This window comes from Somniosus microcephalus, chromosome 2 (assembly GCF_052327205.1).
Source record: "Somniosus microcephalus isolate GS21.2 chromosome 2, FLI_Smic_1.0, whole genome shotgun sequence".
In the NCBI taxonomy this organism is placed as follows: domain Eukaryota; kingdom Metazoa; phylum Chordata; class Chondrichthyes; order Squaliformes; family Somniosidae; genus Somniosus; species Somniosus microcephalus.
In genome coordinates this window covers 326,462,095-326,483,239 of record NC_140988.1, presented here as the reverse complement: position 1 = coordinate 326,483,239, position 21,145 = coordinate 326,462,095, and the positions used below count along the sequence as shown (strand labels likewise).

At 44.6% G+C, this 21,145-nt stretch overlaps 1 protein-coding gene across 1 annotated transcript in view; it reads left to right on the top strand.

Moving 5' to 3' along the window:
• Nucleotides 1-309: 309 nt before the first annotated feature.
• The window catches only part of rab27b (RAB27B, member RAS oncogene family), a 204,271-nt gene continuing 183,435 nt past the window's right edge, over nt 310-21,145 (top strand). The window contains exon 1 of the mRNA XM_085974695.1: nt 310-631. The gene's annotated coding sequence lies outside the window, so the exon portion shown is untranslated. The remainder of the gene's footprint in view (nt 632-21,145) is intronic.

Below are 21,145 nucleotides of genomic sequence, written 5' to 3'. Positions count from 1 at the left end.
ATTGTATTTACTTGACTTATTCCAATATCAATAAAGTCATCAAACCATCAATATGGAGTCTCTTTCCAACGCTTTCAAGTATAGTGCAAACATACATTCTAAACAAAAAGTGCTCTTTTCTCTTCAGATTACACAAACTAAAATCACTGCGTTTAAAATATTTTTTAAACTTCTATTTGCCAGATTTAGTGATTGTTCTAGAAAGATATTTGGAGCGAAAAAGAGGGTTGATTTATTGTTGCTGCTGTAACAGCATCAGCGTTAGGACCTGGGGGTCGCGCGTCTGCTCCATCTCCAGGGTGGAGGAGCTTGTCGCCAGCGCTGGGCTGCTGCGGGCGCTCTCCAGGACATTACCAGGAGGAGGAGGAAGAGGAATCAAGGAACTGCACAGCTGTCAGATCGCCCTCTTCTACTCCGTTTTGTGTTCGCATTTTCTGTGTCTGAGCTGACTTGACCGGGTCGAAGCGATTGCCAGTCTCTCTCTGTCTGTCGGTGTAGCAAACGGTGCAAAAGCTGGATGAAAACCTGCCAATTGTGTTTGATCAGATCGGTGCTGAAGGCAAGCAAAGGAATGGACTAGTTACTTGTTTTTTTAAAGAAGGCTAATCCACCAGCTTTACAGCAGTGTGGAGTGAGTAGATTTCCGTGTATTTCGGTAGATAATGCTTTAAAAAAATATTTTTTTCTTTATATGTTTTGTTTTTCGGCTTTTATAAAGGTTCATTTTTAAGCTTTTTTCAATTAGACTGTTTTGTATTTCTGTGTAAATAACTGACTGAACAAATTGTGATGTATTTGCCTCCCAAGATCTATCGAGACTCTCCTTATTCACGTTTTAGATCTTAACCTGCGTTTTTCTTGTATATTCTAGCTCACTGGAGTAGGAAAGGGACTGCTGTGTGTTGTGTGCCTTACTGCTGGGCTCCAATCCAATCCGTTCTAAAGTTAGCCTTCCTTTGCCTTGGTCTTTTGCAAGCTTGTTTTGCAACCTTAGAGATGCGGTGTGCCACTTGTTAATGTTTCCTTTGGTCAGCCAGGTGTCGAACGCAACACCATGTTTGAGATTCCAAATTAAGCTAATGAAAAAAAAATCTACGCACTTTTGACCGATATGCTCTGTACTTCCTCTTGTATTCTCCCCCCGCCACTTGTCCAAGTCCAGAGAGGTTAACAAGAAAGACTTGCATTTATATAGAACCTTTCACGACCTCTGGACGCCCCCGCCCCAGTACTTTACAATGATGAAGTACTTTTGAAGTATAGTTACTGTTGTAATATAGCAAAGAAGTTTGGCAGCAGTTAAGGATTAGGGATTCCAAGTTTGTACAGAAGGGCTGCTGAACTTTAACCAGATAAATTCAGGCAGCCTATCAGCCTGAAGTATTAGGAAGCTCCCTGCTGCTTATCCAGCTGGGACCATCAGGCTACTGGCTTGCAGAAAGAGAGAGGGAAGCATCCAAGTCCCTGGCTCATACAATGAGCAGTGCTGTGGACCCTGTGTGTCAGATTACCCAGTCTAACACAGAGGTTTGATTTGGTTCCCAGTCTTCCAATGCCAGATGTATCATTCTGACCCCAATGAGACTCTTTAAATGGGGTATAAATTGAATATGTTTTTTCCCCTCTCCCTCCTTTATCCAGGCTTAACACCTGTTTGGTTTTGGACCTTTCAATCTGGATATTTCTAAAATGTAAACCAGACACCAACATTTTGTCTTTTTGAAATAAAATAATATTCTTTCCACTTTATGTGGTTTGATACACAGCATTAGGCAATAAGGATTTCAGTGAGTTGGCATTAGCAGCTAAGAAAACTTAGGAGGTCATGACCTTACCACTACCTCCTCTACCTGGTTTTTGCACTTGGCAAAAGATACCAATTCTACCCCCCACTCCTCTTTTCCCCACCCTACCCACAAATAAAAGGAATATGTACCTATGCAGTGCAGCAATCTGCACTGCAGTCTACCACTGTAACCCCCACTACCCTAATATCACAGTAAGCCAAAGAGAAATCTTAAAACTCAGCACTCCCAAGCAGTGGCCATGTTAATATGTTTGCCACACTCTGGTAACATCAACAGCTGGTTAGTGTGAAGTAGAACTCATATCATTAGGTCTGCTATGCTTGTAAACCCTGTTAATGCCCAAAGCATTCAGTACATTCTGCCATGCCCATTACTGAAGTGGACCTCTTTTTGCTGCAGTGCAGTAGAAACAGACTGCCTTCCCTTTTTTTGCATGCCAGCTTGGCTCAGTTAGTAATTCTCTTGCCGTTGACCCAGAAGGCTGTGGCTTCAAGTCTCACTGGAGGACACAGAGATAATTTAGAATTGTATACAGTTCTTCCAGATATTGCTCTCTCTCCCATGTTCAATGTTGGTGCATTCTGGTTACTTCTCTTATCTACACAATTGATAGATTTTTAATCTTAGAAAAATTGGTAGGAAAAATAAATTACATTTGGATTTGTCCATATTCAGAGCACCAACCAGATCATTTACCCCAAAAGCTACCTCAGCATATACACTGGGAGAGATCTGGAGACCTCCTGCCTGGCACAAATGGGGCAGTACTGTCCTGAAAATCATAGAATCATACAGCACAGAAGGAGGCCATTTTGGCCTACCTAATTTTTTTTGAAGGCTCTTGAAAGAGCTATCCAATTACTCCCACTCCCCTGCTATTTCCCTACAGTTCTGTATTTTATCCCCTTCAAGTATTTATCCAATTCCCTTCCGAAAGTTACTATTAAATCTGCTTCCACCATCCTTTCAGGCAGTGCATTCCAGATCACAACAACTCACTGCATAAAAAAAGTCTTCACATTTCCCCCCGCCCTGGATTTTTTGCCAATTATCTTAACTCTGTCCTCTGGTTGCCTACCCTCCTGGAAACAGAGTCTCCCTATCTATTCTATCAAAACCCCATTAATTTTAAACACCTCTATCAAATTCCCTTTATTCTTCTCTGCTCTAAAGAGAACAATCCAGCTTCTCTAGTCCCCCCATTAAACGGAAGTCCCGCACCCGTGGTAGCATGCTGGTAAATCTTCTCTGCATCCTCTGCAAGGCCTTAAAATCCTTCCTAAAGTGTGGTGCCCAGAATGGAACACAATAATCTAGCTGAGGCCTAACCAGTGATTTATAAAGGTTTAGCATAACTTCCTTGCTTTTGTACTCTATGGGCTGGATTTTGTCAATGGGGACGTGATGGAGGCAGGACTCCCACTTTTTGGGTTGTAGTCCCGCCTCCATCGACTTGTGGCCAACCCAGGCTATTTTCCCTTGATTGACCATGTTCAGCCCGCCCAGCGGGCTCAGCAGGCCAATTAAGGGACACCTGGTTACTGGTGATGTCAGTGATTGACATTTCATCTGTCAAGAGCTTTTGACAGATGAAAAATCAGCGTTTGACAGCTCTGTAAAGCTGTCAAACACTGACAATCTGTCTTCTAACTTGAGTCCTTCTACTCAGACTCAGTTAGAGATCTTTTCAGACCAGAAAGCAGAGGCTGCAGCTTTTGACAGTTCAGCGGCCATTCTGCTTTCTGTGCCGGTGAACTGAGGGACTCCCGAGAACTGAAGGAAGGAAGCCTGCAGGAGAAAGTAAAGGTAAGTAAAACTTATTAAAACACTTTACACTTACCTCACACACTTACCTCTGCACACATGCACCCATCACTCACCTGCACATCGGACATCTCGACCCCTCCAACCCCTTCAGACCGACGGTCCGCCTCGCTAACTTGGCGTGGTTTGGAGCCGTCGGGAAGCCCACACTTCAGGGCTAAAAATAGGGATTAGGCAAAAAACTGCCTGTTAACTATCTGTTAACAGGCAGTTAATTGGCACTAATCCCCTTCCCGCCTCGGGGAGGCGGCTCCCAGCTCAGGTCAGGTACCCACCTCCTGGGATATTGGCACGGAGGCGGGTTGGGGGCGGGATGGGTTCGTGTCCCCCGATTCTGCAATTTTCCCACCACTCCCGCCTCCAAACCCGCCTCCACAGGGCTTGGAAATTCGAGCCCTATGCCTCTATTAATAATGCCAAGGATCCCGTTTGCTTTTTTAACAGCCTTATCGACTTGTCCTGCCACCTTCAAAGACTTGTGTACGCAAGCCTCCAGGTTATCATTTAGTTCATATTGCCGCTCCTCATTTTTCCTCCTAAAATGTATCACTTCACAGTTCTCTGCATTAAATTTCATCTCCCATGCGTCTGCCCATTTCACCAGTCCATGTCTTCCTGAGGTCTGCTACTATCCTCCTCAATGGTGGCGTATGACTTAACGCCCTGCTCCCAGCAAGGATGGGGCCAACACTATATTCTCAAAGGCCTACCACTGGCCAACTGGGGTGCCCACCTGAGTCAGGTGGTAGGCCCTGTTAATATGCAAATAGCGGTCCTATGACATTCATAGGATCCCGATTGCCAGTTTAGGACTTAACTAGGTGGAACATGCTTGCGTTCTTGCCAACAAAGAGCCCAGAAGATATGTTTTTATTTATTTGTGTGGGGCCGGGAGGAGCAGGAGTGCTCATCAGTCAGCCTGCGGTTCATGTTTGCATTAAGCAGGCGACTGATGCCTTGTTTCCCTATGTACATCCAGAAACAGCCAACTCGGGCTCTGGGTTTAGCACAGATTGCAGGCTTCCCCCAAGTCCAAGCTGTCATTGATTACACCCACATCGCCCTATGGACTCCTTCAGACGAGCCCACTGCTTTCGAATTGCAAGGCCTTTCACTTCCCAGCAACTGGTGTGTGATCAGAAGTGCATCATGCAGGTCTGTGCCTCCTTTCTTGGTAGCTGCCTTGATGCACTTAGGATTCAGCAATCCTCCATTCTCCATTCTGCCCCTGTATAGCGATTGAGATGCTGGCTGCTTGGGGACAGGCGCTATCTCCTGCACTCTTGACGTGACTCCTCTCAGGAACCCACATCAGCGGCTGAGCTGCACTACAATCAGATCCATAGTTAAAAGAGAATCCTCATCAAGCAGATCATTGGAGTCCTCCAGTGACGATTCCACTGCCTGGGTAGGTCTGATGGCATCCTCCGATGCGCCTCAGAACGAGTATTCCATATGATGGTTTGGTGTATGCTGCAGAATATTTCTCTGCAGCGGGGACAACATATGGAGCCATGATTGGATGAAAACCTTCATCATGATGAGGCAGATAACACTGATGACATAGAGGGTGACGAAGAAGAAGGAGAGCTCCAATACCTGCCTATAGCCAAAGCTCTTTAGCAGGAACTCATTGAAGAGTGCTTCAGCTAAACAGTCTGTGCTCCCTTGAATTAACAGTCATGTCCAACACCTGTCCACCCTCCATTAAACTACATCCATGCAAAGACCAACATTAATATTCATCTCACCTGACATTGCAGAGTTACCAGCTACTACAGGAACACTCTGCACACAAAACATTCAAAAAGGTTAATCATTTTACTGGCTTACAAAAGTCTACAAAATAACTTATAATGCCTTTGGTAAGCACTCTCTTATCTACTCTAGTGCGCCTTGAGGTGCTTCCCCAGTAGCTGTAGCATTGGAGGTAGAAGGCCAGTGTGTTCAGACCAGGGCACTTGAGTTGCTCATGGTCGGTGACCTCCGGGAACTCGGGACTGAGAAGCCTGACAGCAGACTGCAGCAACTCGCTACCTGTGGGGGCAGTTTGGCTCAGCTGGCTTTCTGGCACCATGGTGGCCATTGGTTGAAGGGGTGGAGAGGGTCCAGAGTGCTGTCACCCTGAGAGAGGGCAGCATGTTCCACTCCCATTGCACAATTGCCCCTGCAGGGCCCAAGTTGTCCGAAGAACCTAGATAAAGGGTAGAGGGACAAGAGTAACACAATGACACTGGTAAACATTGGCAGATGAGTGGCAGTACAATGCAACACCAGTTGACTTGTGCATGTGAGTGAGAGTTAAGTGGAAAGAGAAAAGGAAGGGAAAATTCTCAAGCACCATGCTGTGTGTGGCTTCCAGCCTTATTATCTACAATGCTGCGTGCTCTCTCTCTGCTACTAATGTCATTGGCAACGTCCTCCATTGGTGTCAGAGTTTGCATTGTACTGGGATCCTCCTATTCTTCAAGTCTCCCATCAATGTGTGCCAGATACTCCTGCAAGATGAGTGGAAGTGGATTAATGTGTGCCCTGTTGAAAGGCTTTGAAGATGTGTGACACAGCTTAATGTCGTGTGCATGCTGAGAGGAAGAAGAAGCATATGTAGGCAAGAGGAGGGGGTCGTTGTGAGGGCAGTAGCAGGTGTTGATGTGTGGCAGAAGCTCTTGTCCAGACGCTTTGAGGCAGCAAATCTGTTGTTGGAGCACAAACTTGCCCCACGGGATAATAATTGCACAGGACCTGAGCACATAATCTAGATGGCTAGTTTAGTGCAGTATTGAGGGACTGCTGCTTTATCATAGGTGTGGTCCTTCAGATACAATGTTAAACTGAGGCCCTGACTGTTCTGGTGATTTATGTAGATGTTAAGGATCCACTGATAAGTAGTTTTCTCAGTGTCCTGGCCACCATTCTCCCCTCAACCAATGGCGTGGAAAAACTTAAATGGTCATTCATCTCACTGCTGTTCGTGAAACTTTTCTGGGTTCAGAATGACAGCTGCCTTCCTCTATATAACAAGCGTGACTGCACTTCAAAGTATTTCATTATACGTGAAGTGTGCAGACATTTGAGATATGATAACACACTGTTTACAGTAGTGTAGTGCTTATGTTGCTAGACTAGCAATCCCAAGAGCGTGAGCTCAAATCCCACCACAGAAATTTCAGCATTTGAATTCAGTTTAAAAAATAAATCGGGAATGGTATCAGTAAAAGTGACCATGAAGCTGTTGGATTGTCATTCGAAACATAGAAACATAGAAGATAGGAGCAGGAGTAGGCTGTTCGGCCCCTCGAGCCTGTTCCGCCATTTAATGAGATCATGGCTGATCATCCAAACTCAGTACCCTGTCCCTGCCTTCTCCCCATATCCCTTGATCCCTTTAGCCTTAAGAAATATATCTAACTCCTTCTTGAATATATTTAATGAATTGGCCTCAACTGCCTTCTGTGGTAAAGAATTCCACAGGTTCACCACTCTCTGGGTGAAGAAATTCCTCCTCATCTCTGTCCTAAATGGCTTACCCCTTATCTTTAGACTGTGACCCCTGGTTCTGGACTCCCCCGCCATCGGGAACATCCATCCTGCATTTAGTCTGTCTAGTCCTGTTAGAATTTTATAGGTTTCAATGAGATCCCCTCTCATTCTTCTAAACTCTGGCGAATATAAGCCCAAATCGACCCAATCTCTCCTCATATGTCATTCCTGCCATCCCACGTATCAGTCCGGTGAACCTTCGCTGCACTCTCTCCATGGCAAGAACATCCTTCCTCAGATAAGGCGACCAAAACTGCACACAATACTCAAGGTGTGGTCTCACCAAGGCCCTGTACAACTGTAGCAAGACATCCTTGCTCCTGTACTCGAATCCTCTTGCTATGAAGGCCAACATACTATTTGCCTTCTTAACTGCCTGCTGCACCTGCATGCTTACCTTCAGCGACTGGTGCACAAGGACACCCAGGTCTCGTTGCACTTCCCCTTTTCCCAATCTATTGCTGTTCAGATAATAATCTGTCTTCCTGTTTTTGCCACCAAAGTGGATAACCTCGCATTTATCCACATTATACTGCATTTGCCAAGCATCTGCTCAATCACCCAACCTGTCCAAATCATACTGGAGTTTCTCTGCATCCTCCTCACAGCACACACGCCCACCCAGCTTTGTGCCGTCTGCAAACCTGGAGATATTACATCTAGTTCCCTCGTCTAGATCATTTATATATATTGTGAATAGCTGGGGTCCTAGCACCGATCCCTGCAGTACCCCACTAGTCACTGCCTGCCACTCGGAAAAAGACCCATTTATTTCAACTCTTTGCTTCCTGTCTGCCAACCAGTTCTCTATCTAAGACAGTACCTTACCCCCAATCCCGTGTGCTTTAACTTTGCATGCTAATCTCTTATGCGGGACCTTATCGAAAGCCTTCTGAAAGTCCAAATACACCACATCCACAGGTTCTCCCTTATCTATTCTACCAGTTACATCCTCAAAAAATTCCAGTAGATTAGTCAAGCATGATTTACCTTTTGTAAATCCATGTTGACTTTGTCCGATCCTGTCACTGTTTTCCAAGTGCTCTGCTATTACATCTTTTATAATTTTTATTAAAACTCAACTGAGGTCGAACCGGTAGGAGGGGAGGCGGCCAGTGGACCGAGGGCGGGAAAAGCAGGCCCTGGAAGGTCGGACACGCGGGAGGCTCGGAGGTCAGACCGGGTGGAAGGAGAGCCAGGGAGAAGCAGGCCCCGGGACGTCGGTACCACGGCGGCTGAAGATTGTCGGGCAGGAGTGCGGGAAAGGCGGAGCGAGGCGAGAGCAGACCCTATTGTGATGGCGCCGATGAAGATGGCTGCCGTCCTTGCGGGCTCCGTGCGTACCAGGCAGCTGAGTGTCCTTTGCTGCTTGGTGCGCTCGGCTCGTTAAGAAAAAAGCATTTCACTGACTGGATTTCACTTGTTGTATTTGGTTATGTGACCAATAAAAATTGAAATTAATGTCCTTTCGGGAAGGAAACATGTCGTCCTTACCTGGTCTGGCGTATATGTGAGTTGAGTCCTACTCCAATATAGTGCATTCTTGACTGCCCTCTATAGTAACCTAGTGTGCCACTCCGTGGTATCAAATTGCTTAAATGCTGTGTTAAAATTGTGGAACTCCCTACTTAACAGCATTGAAGCAGCACTTTCACCACAGGGACTGCTGTGTTTCAAGGCCCACCATTGCCTATTCAGGGCAACTAGAGATGAGCCTTGCCATCAAAGCCTACATCCTGAAGAATGAATAAAGGAAATCTGAATTAATCTATTTCTCTCTTTCATCATTTAATCACCATCTTATTTCAATTTACAAAATTAGCAACTTTTCCAGCACTGAGCATGATGACGGACAGTGAACGATGGCAACCTCCTGTAATTAAATTGTGATTTAAGCTTCACTAATCGTAGGGTTTGACAGCAAAAGTCTTGCGACAGTGGTCGCACTTTCACCTTTAAGTAGAAGGTAGTGGCTTCAAATCCCACTTCAGTAATTGGAGCGCATAATCCAGTTTGCCACTTCAGTGCAGTACTGAGAGAGTGCTGCACTGTTGCAGGTGTCGTCATTCAGATGAGACGTTAAACTGAGGCCCCGTCTGCCCTCTCAGGTGGTCGTAAAAGATTCCTTGGTACTATTTGAAGAAGAGCAGGGGAGCTCTCCTGGTGTCCTGGCCTTACTTATCCCTCAATCAATTAATATCACTAATACAGATTATCTGGTATTACCTCATATTTCTTTGTGAGGACCTTGCTGTGCACACATTGGCTGCCGTGTATCCTACATTACAACAGTAACTGCACTTTGAAACGACTTAATTGGCTGTTAAGCACTTTAGGACATCCTGAGATTGTGAAAGGCGCTATATAAATGGAAGTTCTTTCCTTTCCTGTCCGCTAGCCACGTAACTTGGGATTGGAAGAGTGTACACGACTCTGAAATGTACATCATGTGGAAATGATGGGGGAAACAATGTTAAAATATTTTTGCAAGACAAAAAGCTTTCATATCAAGATTTTTCAAATAAATAAAACAGGTACTGGAGTGCTGTACATTTCTGTAAAACTTATGAAGATTTGGAAGACCTGGTTATTGAGACACAAAATGATAGCTGTTACCATGAAATCTTTCCCTGTATGGTTGCATTGCATTTTGATGAATGGTGCGTCGTTATCACTCATGGTGTGTTTTAAGAGTGTTAAAAGACATGTGGTGACTGAATTATTGCACATGTAGACTGAATTGCAGAGAGAAAATTGGGAAAATAGATTAAAGGGTAAGACGATACATGATCAGTGGTGTACATTTAAGGAGTTATTTTACAACTTCCAAAAAAAAAATATTCCACTGAGAAGAAAAGGGTGTAAAAGAAAAGACAGCCATCCGTGGCTAAGTAAAGAAATTAAGGATAGTATTCGACTAAAAACAAGGGCATATAAGGTAGCCAAATCTAGTGGGAGGATAGAGGATTGGGAAAACTTTAAAAGACAGCAAAAAATAACAAAAAGATTGATTAAGAAAGGGAAGATAGATTATGAAAGTAAATTAGCAAAAAATATAAAAACAGATAGTAAGAGTTTTTATAGTTATATAAAAGGAAAAAGGGTGGCTAAAGTAAATGTTGGTCCCTTAGAGGATGAGACCAGGAAATTAATGGTGGGAAATATGGAGATGGCAAAAACACTGAATGAATATTTTGTATCAGTCTTTACAGTAGAAGACACTAAGAATATCCCAACACTGGACAAACAGGGGGCTATAGGGGGGGAGGAGCTAAACATGATCAAAATCACTAAGGAAGTGGTACTCGGTAAAATAATGGGACTCAAGGCGGATAAATCACCTGGACCTGATGGCTTACATCCTAGGGTCTTGAGGGAAGTGTTGGTAGGGATTGTGGATCATTTTCCAAAACTCCCTGGACTCAGCAAAGGTCCCGGCAGACTGGAAAACTGCTAATGTAACACCCTTATTTAAAAAGGGCAGTAGACAGAAGGCTGGAAACTATAGACCGGTTAGCCTAACATCTGTGGTAGGTAAAATTTTGGAGACAGTAACAGGACATTTGGATAATCATAATTTAATAGGGTAAAGTCAGCATGGTTTTATGAAGGGGAAGTCATGTTTGACAAATTTGCTGGAGTTCTTTGAGGAAGTAACGTATAGGGTGGATAAAGGGGGACCAGTGGACGTAGTGTATTTAGACTTCCAAAAGGCATTTGACAAGGTGCCACACAAAAGATTATTGCTTAAGATAAAAAATCACGGGATTGGGGGTAATATTCTGGCATGGATAGAGGATTGGCTATCTAACAGAAGGCAGAGAGTTGGGATAAATGGTTCATTCTCAGACTGGCAATCAGTAACTAGTGGTGTTCCGCAGGGGTCAGTGCTGGGTCCCCAACTCTTTACAATCTATATTAACGATTTGGAGGAGGGGACCGAGTGTAACATATCAAAGTTTGCAGATGATACTAAGATGGGAGGGAAAGTAGTGAGTGAGGAGGACATAAAAAACCTGCAAGGGGACATCGACAGGCTAAGTAAGTGGGCAGAGATTTGGCAGATGGAATACAATACTGGAAAGTGTGAGGTTATGCACTTTGGCAGGAAAAATCGTAGAGCAAGTTATTATCTTAATGGCAAGAAACTGGAAAGTATTGAAGTACAAAGGGATCTGGGGGTCCTGGTGCACGAAACTCAAAAGGTTAGTATGCAGGTGCAGCAAGTGATTAAGAAAGCCAATGGAATGTTGGCTTTCATTGCTAGGGGGATAGAATATAAAAATAGGGAGTTGTACAAGGTATAGGTGAGACCGCACCTGGAATACTGCGTACAGTTTTGGTGTCCATACTTAAGAAAGGACATACTTGCTCTCGAGTCAGTACAAAGAAGGTTCATTCGGTTAATCCCGGGGATGAGGGGATGGACATATGAGGAGAGGTTGAGTAGATTGGGACTCTACTCATTGGAGTTCAGAAGAATGAGAGGCGATCTTATTGAAACATATAAGATTGTGAAGGGGTTGGATCGGGTGGATGCGGGGAAGATGTTCCCGATGACGGGTGAAACTAGAAATAGGGGGCATAGTCTTAGAATAAGGGGCTGCTCTTTCAAAACTGAGATGAGGAGGAACTACTTCACTCAGAGGGTGGTAGGTCCATGGAATATGCTGCCCCAAAAAGCTGTAGAAGCTACATCATTACATAAATTTAAAACAGAAATAGACAGTTTCCTAGAAGTAAAGGGAATTAAGGGTTACGGGGAGCGGGCAGGAATTTGGACATGAGTCTAGGTTCGGATCGGTCATGGCCCTGTGGGTAGCGGAGCGGGCCCAGGGGCCGTGTAGCCTGATCCTGCTCCTATTACGTGTGTCTAATTCTGTTAGATTCAGGAGATGGTTCTGTGATAGTGGATTGGCGGTTAGGACCAGATCAGCCATGATCTTATTGAATGGCGGAGCAGGCTCGAGGGGCCGATTGGCCTACTCCTGCTCCTATTTCTTATGTTCTTATGTTCTTAAAAGAAGGCATACTCTTATCAGTGAAAAGAACCATACGAGTTTACAGAACAGAAGGAGGCTATTTGGTTTAGTGTGACTGTGCCAGCTATTTGCAAGTCAGTAACTCTCTGGAGGGAGATGGACTGTGTGCTGCCAATCCACTAGTGTATTAAGTCCCAGAAACAATTTTAACTTTAGCTTGAGTCTTGTCTTTGGACCTTGACTTTTAGTCTTATTTATTTACAGCTGTTAGAAGACATTTTGTTCTGGTTTAATCTAGATTTTGTGTTCCAAAACTTTAGCCATATCTTTCATGTTTTCATTCTAATCCTGTCAGGAACTTTTACCAGATTTACCTTTCAACAATTTGCTCCACTTCCCAAAATTCACAGGGATCATACAAATACTGATGAATTATAAACTAGGGCTTGAAATGCAACAAATTACAATTTCCAAATCGGTTCCAAAAGTTGTTGGTTGTTGACCAATTTTTAATCCTGGAAAATACCTTAGTTTTTGTCTCTGTTTCAAATTTAGTCTTAGTTTTGTTTCCATAATAAATCAATTTTAGTTAATGAAAATGCAGTGGCCAGGGATTTCCTTGGAGCTGCTCCCGCTCCGTCACTGTAACTACATTGTCCGAGGTGCCGCCTTTCGGATGATACATTAAACCAAGGCCGACATAGAGACTTCAGGAAAGGAAGTCCTGAGGCTCTTCTTAAAAATTTAATCTTGTGATGTGGGAGACAGTGGCAAGGCAATATTTATAGACCACCTGTCATTGTCATGAGTGCATTCAGAGTTAACCATATAATGTGGGTTTGAAGTCACATGTAGGTCAGATTAGGTCAGAGTGGCAGGTTTCCTTCCTTGTATGACAACAGCAAACCAGTTGGGATTTTATGGCAATCTGGCAAATTATATGATTATTTTCTGGCACACAAATTACCATATTTTTTTAATTCACTTTTACAATTTACCGTGGCGGGAATTTGAACTCATGAACTCTAGGTTGTAAATCCAGCACCATAATCACTAGGCTACTTCATGGAAAGCAATCCAGAGGAGACAATTTTCCTTTTCTGCACCCTAGTTGTCAGCTGTGGCTCAGTTGGTAGCACACTTGCCTCTGAGTCAGAAGGTTGTGGGTTCAAGTCCCACTCCAGGGACTTGAGCACGTAAAGCTAGGCTGACACTCCAGTGCAGTGCTGAGGGAGTGCTGTACTGTTGGAGGTGCTGTCTTTCAGATGAGATGTTAAACCGAGGCCCCTTCTGCTCTCTCAGGTGGACGTAAAAGATCCCATGGCACTATTTTGAAGAAGAGCAGGGGAGTTATTCCCGGTGTCCTGGCTAATATTTATCCCTCAATCAACAAAACAAAAAAACCCATATTATCTGGTAATTATCACATTGCTGTTTGTGGGAGCTTGCTGTGCGCAAATTGGCTGCTGCGTTTCCCACATTACAACAGTGACTACACTCCAAAAGTACTTAATTGGCTGTAAAGTGCTTTGAGACATCCGGTGGTTATGAAAGGCGCTATATAAATGCAAGTCTTTCTAGTTAGTGATGCTGAGATCAGTTGCACCTCCCCATCCTAGATGAGATTGAAAAGCTCAGCAAAGTCTCGTAATTGAAACTGGTTCCTTCCATCTCATCGCTGCCTCAATGCTAAGAAAGCGGACATGTTATATACCTCACTCCACATATAATGCTTCTGCACTGGGTTTTGTTTGTTCTTTTACACAATAGACCAGTGTTGATGCTGATCACCTTGTTAGTCCTTGGAAGTGGTGTGTATGTTGCTGCTCTTTTATTTCTTATCATATTTTCATTGAGTGAAGTTCCTTCTTTCACTTTTGTGAAAACAAGATAAGAAACAGGAATAGAGCCATATCTGGAAGACAAACAGCCACCCCCAAGGTCTGGCAATGTGACATATTACATTTTTTACTGTACAATAATGGATCTCTTGTGGTGCTGCTCATGAACTAAAAATAAAAACCACACTTATGTAACTATGGGGCAGATTTTCCAAACTGATGCACCCGGTGCAGCGTTTTACAAGACGGGACCACATATTGGAAATTCAGATACAGAGGTCAGCCTGCCCCTTCATGATTTTCCATCTAAATGGATTGGAAATCACCTGGTGCGTGGTCCTAATATTTAAGTGATGGCCGACAAGAGGTTTGGGCTCTGTTGCCATGCTCCATGTGCAGTGCACAGCTGGTGTGCTGCGCTCACATTGCTTTCATTCAGCGCTGGGAAAAGATGATCGGCCATTACGTGGTTAATGCCCGTTGTAGTTTTATCTTCCTTGCTGTTTTGTTCCTGGGTACTCTAGATCATGTGAGAATGTGCTATAAATACCAAGGCTGTGAATTTCCGCAGGGGGTTTGCCATAACGTCGGCGAGAGATTGGCAGAGCCCTCAGAGAAACAACACAAACGGCTGAAAGCGGTCGTTTATGCCATTTCTCTTGGATTTCCCACAGCCTCCCACTGAAGTTACAGCAGGAGATCAGGAGAACCTCCCACAGAATTTCAGGGCCCTAGGTTTGAGTACCCTCTCTAACTGCTTGTATTTTCCTTATTGTGCCATAAAGAGCTACAGTATTCCTGACATTGCCTTTCTGTCAATTTTATCTACATTTTTTTCTTCCATTTCCCCACCTCCTGCAACTACTTTGTATCTTTCATTTTTCCCATCAGGACTGGCTTTGTGCAGTCCTAAATGAACGTGGAGGGAGAACGTTGTAAGGCGTAGTGAGAAGAGAATGAGAACAAGACCTAGCTCTATCCTGTATTTTATTAGGAAAAGGGAGTATTCTTTGCTATCATATTGTTTCAGCATTCCCTGATGATCCAAAAAACGCCTAAGTTAGGTCACCGGGAAATTAAAGTGGGATCAGAACAAAGTGTAACACCGCTTGCATCTAAATTATATTCAAATAATTTTCTTAAATTAATTTCTGAGCAGTGGCCTGCAGGCAGCCTGGTCCTGTGTGTTAGGCACCATGCTGGCTGAGACATGCAATAAGATGTAGAATTCAGGACTCTCCAAGGAACAGTGATGATAATGCTATGGCGACCATCCTGTATTATCTGGTGCTGAGGCCCTATTCCGAACAGCCAGCCAATGACTGGAGTGCTGAGAGCCTACACACAGGGCATGAATGTTGTTTATTAAGGTCTCAGAAAACATTTAAAATATATCGGACACCCCCCCCCGCCCCTCGCAATGATACAACTGGCACACCTGTTTGGATTGGGTACTTCAGGGGAGGCTCAGAGAGAGAACGTTTTACTGCTGGGTTGCCCTCTCTCTAATATAGAGCCACCCTCCATTATTACCGCTTTTCTTTGCGGGCTTCATTGGCCAGATCCATCAAGGGAGCCTGGGCTTTATAAATAAAGGCATAGGGCAGCACGGTGGCATAGTGGTTAGCACTGTTGCCTCACAGCGCCAGAGACCCGGGTTCGAATCCGGCCTCGGGCGACTGTCTGTGTGGAGTTTGCACATTCTCCCCGTGTTTGCGTGGGTTTCCTCCGGGTGCTCCGGTTTCCTCCCACAGTCCAAAGATGTGCGGGTTAGGTTGATTGGCTATGATAAATTGACCCTTAGTGTTAGGGGGATTAAATACGTGGGGTTACAGGGATAGGGTGGGATATGTGTTGGTGTAGGGGTTACGGGGATCGGGTGGGATATGTGTCGGTGCAGGCTCGATGGGCCGAAATGGCCTCTATCTGCACTGTGGGGTTTCTGTGATTCTGTGATATGGGCAGGATTTTCATTGGGCCGTGGAGGTGGGATTGGAGGCGTGTGGGGGGTTAAAATCGCGAAATCGGGGGGGCACGAACCCATCCTGCCCCCAACCCGCCTCCATGCCAGTTTCAAAGGAGGCGGATACCCGACCTGTGCTGGGAGCCGCCTCCCCGAGGTGGGAAGGGGATTAGTGCCAATTAACTGCCTGTTAACAGGTAGTTTTTAGCCTAATCCCTATTTTTATTCCTGAAGTGTGGGATTCCCGATGGCTCCAAACCACGCCAAGTTAGCGAGGCAGACCGTTGGGCTGAAGGGCTTGGAGGATTCGAGATGGGTGCATGAGTGCAGAGGTAAGTGTGTTTGGTGTGTGTAAAGTGTTTAAAGAAGTTTAATTACCTTTACTTACCTTTACAGCCTTCCTTCCTTCCTTCAGGCCTTGGGAGTCCCTCATCTCACCGGCACAGAAAGCAGAATGGCCGCGAGCTGTCAAAATCTGCAGCATTCAGCTTTTTGTTCTGGAGAGATCTCTAAATCAGCCTGAGAGGAAGGAATTAACTTAGTGTACAGATTGTCAGTGTTTGACAGCTTCAAAGAGCTGTCAAACGCTGATATTTCATCTGTCAAAAGCTCTTGACAGATGAAATGTCAATCTGTGATGTCACCTGTTGCCGGGTGGTCCCTAATTGGCCTGCTGAGCCCGCTGGGTAGGCTCAACAAGGTCAATCAAGTGAAAATCGAGTGGGTTGGCCACAACTCGATGGAGGCGGGACTACAACCCCAAAAGTTGTAGTCCCGCCTCCTACACGCCTCCAGTATCAAAATCCAGCCCATAGAGTACAAAAACCAGGAAGTTATGCTAAACTGATATAAAACACTAGTTCGGTCCCAGCTGAGTATTGTGTCCAATTCTGGGCACCACACTTTAGGAAGTACGTGAATGCTTTGGAGAGGGTACAGAAGAGATTTACTAGAATGGTTCCAGGGATGAGGGATTACAGTTACGTGGATAGACTGGAGAAGCTGGGGTTGATCTTCTTAGAGCAGAGAAGGCAAAGAGGAGATTTGATAGAAGTGTTTGAAATCGTGAAGAATTTAGATAGAGTAAATAAAGAGAAACGGTTTCCAATGGCTGAGAGATCGATAACCAGAGGGCACAGATTCAAGCTGATTGCAAAAGAACCAGAGGTGACATAAGGAAAAAATATTTTACGCAACGAATTGTTAGGATTTGAAATGCACTGCCTGATAGGGTGATGGATACAGATTCAATAGTAGCCTTCAAAAAGGAATTGGATAAATACTTGACGGAGAAAAAATTGCAGGGCTATGAGCAAAGAGCGGGGGAGTGGGGGACTAGCTGGGTTGCTCTTCAAAAGAGCTGGCGCAGAGTCGATGGGCCGAATGGCCTCCTTCTGTGCTGCACTATTCTATGATTCTAAGAGAAATTAAGTTCCCTGTGGCTGTATGGCAGAAAAATGGCAGCAATGTTCAGGCACTTCATTAGCAGGCACCTGACATTCCACCCCCTGCCGTGCTATGGTGCTCCTAGAGTGACATGCGCTATAGAAACATAGACATAGAAGATAGGAGCAGGAGTAGGCCATTCGGCCCCTCGAGCCTGCTCCGCCATTCAATGAGATCATAGCTGATCATCCAAATTCAGTACCCTGTCCCTGCCTTCTCCCCATATCCCTTGATCCCTTTAGCCTTAAGAAATATATCCAACTCCTTCTTGAATATATTTAATGAACTGGCCTCCACCGTCCTCTGTGGCAGAGAATTCCACAGGTTCACCACTCTCTGGGTGAAGAAATTCCTCCTCATCTCAGTCCTAAATGGCTTACCCCTTATCCTTAGACTATGACCCCTGGTTCTGGACTCCCTGGCCATCGGGAACATCCTTCCTGCATCTAGTCTGTCCAGGCCTGACAGAATTTTATAGGTTTTGATGAGATCCCCTCTCAATCTTCTAAACTCCAGTGAGTATAAGCCCAATCGACACAATCTCTCCTCATACGTCATTCCTGCCATCCCATGTATCAGCCTGGTGAATCTTCGCTGTACTCCTTCCATGGCAAGAACATCCTTCCTCAGATAAGGCGACCAAAACTGCACACAATACTCAAGGTGCGGTCTCACCAAGGCCCTGTACAACTGCAGCAAGACATCCTTGTTCCTGTACTCGAACCCTCTTGCTACGAAGGCCAACATACCATTTGCCTTCTTAACCGCCTGCTGCACCTGCATGCTTACCTTCAGCGACTGGTGCACAAGAACACCCAGGTCTCTTTGCATTTCCCTTCTCCCAATCTATTGCCATTCAAATAATAATCTGCCTTGCTGCTTTTGCCACCAAAGTGGATAACCTCACATTTATCCACGTTATAGTGCATTTGCCATGTTTCTGCCCAATCACCCAACCTGTCCAAATCGTGCTGGAGTTTCATGACATCCTCCTCACAGCATACCCTCCCACCCAGCTTTGTGTCGTCTGCAAATTTGGAGATAGTACATCCAATTCCCTCATCCAGATCATTAATATATATTGTGAATAGCTGGGGTCCTAGGACTGATCCTTGCAGTACCCCACTAGTCACTGCCTGCCACTCGGAAAACGACCCGTTTATTCCAACTCTTTGCTTCCTATCTGCCAACCAGTTCTCTATCCAAGTCAATACCTTGCCCCCAATCCCATGTGCCTTAATTTTGCACGCTAATCTCTTATGCGGGACCTTATCGAAAGACTTCTGAAAGTCCAAATACAGCACATCCACTGGTTCTCCCTTATCTATTTTACCAGTTACATCTTCAAAAAATTCCAGTAGATTAGTCAAGCACGATTTACCTTTTGTAAATCCATGTTGACTTTGTCCGATCCTGCCACTGCTTTCCAAGTGCTCTGCTATTACATCTTTTATAATGGACTCTAGCATTTTCCCCACTACCGATGTCAGGCTTACCGGTCTATAATTCCCTGCTTTTTCTCTACCACCTTTTTTGAATAGTGGGGTAACATAGTACCCTCCAATCCATGGGTACTGTTCCAGAGTCTATCGAGTTCTGGAAGATGACCAGCAATGCATCTACTATCTCCAGGGCCACTTCCTTAAGTACCCTAGGATGTAGATTATCAGGCCCTGGGGATTTATCGGCCTTCAATCCCGTCAATTTCCCCAACACCATTTCCCTACAAATACTGATTTCTTTCAGTTCCTCCCTCTCATTAGTCCCTATGTTCCCCGACATCTCTGGGAGGTTATTTGTGTCCTCCTTTGTGAAGACAGAACCAAAATATGTATTTAATTGGTCGGCCATTTCTTTGTTCTCCATTATAAATTCCCCTGATTCTGATTGTAAGGGACCTACGCTTGACTTCACCAATCTTTTTCTCTTCACATATCTATAAAAGCTTTTACAGTCAGTTTTTATGTTCCCTGCAAGCTTACTTTCATAATCTATTTTCCCCCTCTTAATTAATCCCTTTGTCCTCCTTTGCTGAATCCTAAACTGCTCCCAATCCTCAGGTTTGCTGCTTTTTTTGGCCAATTTATATGTCCTCTCTTTGGATCTTATATGCTGGAAGTGCCAGTTAAATATTTAAAGGAGCTGCCCTCGCATTACACGTCATAATTCTAAACTAGTGAAAAATACATTTAGAAGGAACATGTTCATTCAAAGGGTGTTAAAGAAATGCAGGGTCTGAAGTTCCTAAACTCACATTTATATAGTGCCCTTAACATTAAAAAAATAACATTCTTATGTTCTTACAGGAATCAATGGATATAGGGATAGTGCAGGAAAGTGGAGTTGAGGTCGAAGATCAGCCATGATCTTATTGAATGGCGGAGCAGGCTCGAGGGGCCGTATGTTTTTATGTTCTTAAGGTGTTTCACAATGCAGATAGATAGGGGTACAGATGCCGAGTGATGGTGGGAGAGTTAAGAGAGGTGATCGAAAGCTTATTGAAAAGATGGATTTTGAGTGAGTTTCTAAAGGTGGAGAAAGAAGAGGAGAGGTTTCGGCAGGGAGTACCAAATAGTAGGGCTGATTCAGATAAAGGCTCCAGCAACAATGGTGAGACAAAGTAAGGGGATACTCTAAAGGCCAGAGTCAGAGGTGCTAATAGTGCAAGAGGGATATAAGGCTGGAAGCAGTTTCACAGATAAATTGTAATGAGGCCATGGAACGATTTAAAGGCGATAACGAGGATCTTTAATCTAATGCATTGGTGGACAGGGAACCGACTTAGGTTAGTGAGGACAGGGGTGATTGGCGAGTGGGATAGGATACAGGTTGCTACATTTTGGACATGTTGGAGTTTATAGAGGTGGGAGAATGGGAGGCTGACGATAATAAAATACAATGAGCTTTGGCCAAGTAGCACAAGATTTTGAGTCATTTCTCTCACCTTTGTGGGAAGCAGGTAAAGGGGAGAGAAGAGGGAACTAACTTTTTTTTCTTAATACGCAGCTAGTGTACGAGATTGGAATTATCCAGTCTAGATGTGACGAAAATGTGGGTAAGGGTTCTTTTGTATGTCTTGCGCCCAGTCACCATGGTTTCCTATTTGATAGTCTTCCGGGGTCGCAGAGGAATTAACCAGAGCTTTTTGCCTAATTTAGCCGAAGATTTTACTCTATTTTTGCCTACCCCATAGGATTGAGTGGCTGCGTGAAAGGACGAGAGGGGAGAGGAGGGGGAGGTCTCGACCCTCCCTATCTCTATAATCTCCTCCAGCCCCACAACCCCCTGAGATATCTGTACTCCTCGAATTCTGCCCTCTTGAGCATCCCTGATTATAATCGTTCAACCATTGGTGGCCGTGCCTTCTGTTGCCTAGGTACTAAGCTCTGGAATTCCCTGCCTAAACCTCTCCACCTCTCTACCTCTCTTTCCCTCTTTAAGATGCTCCTTAAAACCTACCTCTTCGACCAGGCTTTTGGTCACCTGCCCTAATTTCTCGTTATGTGGCTCGGTGTCAAATTTTTTGTTTTTATTAATACCCCTGTGAAGCGCCTTGGGATGTTGTACTTTGTTAAAGGCGCTATATAAATACAAGTTGTTGTTGTTGTTGTTGAGGTAATGGTGCACAGAAGTAAAACCATGCCAGGATGGGACAGTCTCAATGGACCACCTATCCTTTTTTGTATATTCATATGTCCAATGCTACATGCCAAGCTTACTTGTCATCATTTGTTTAATTCT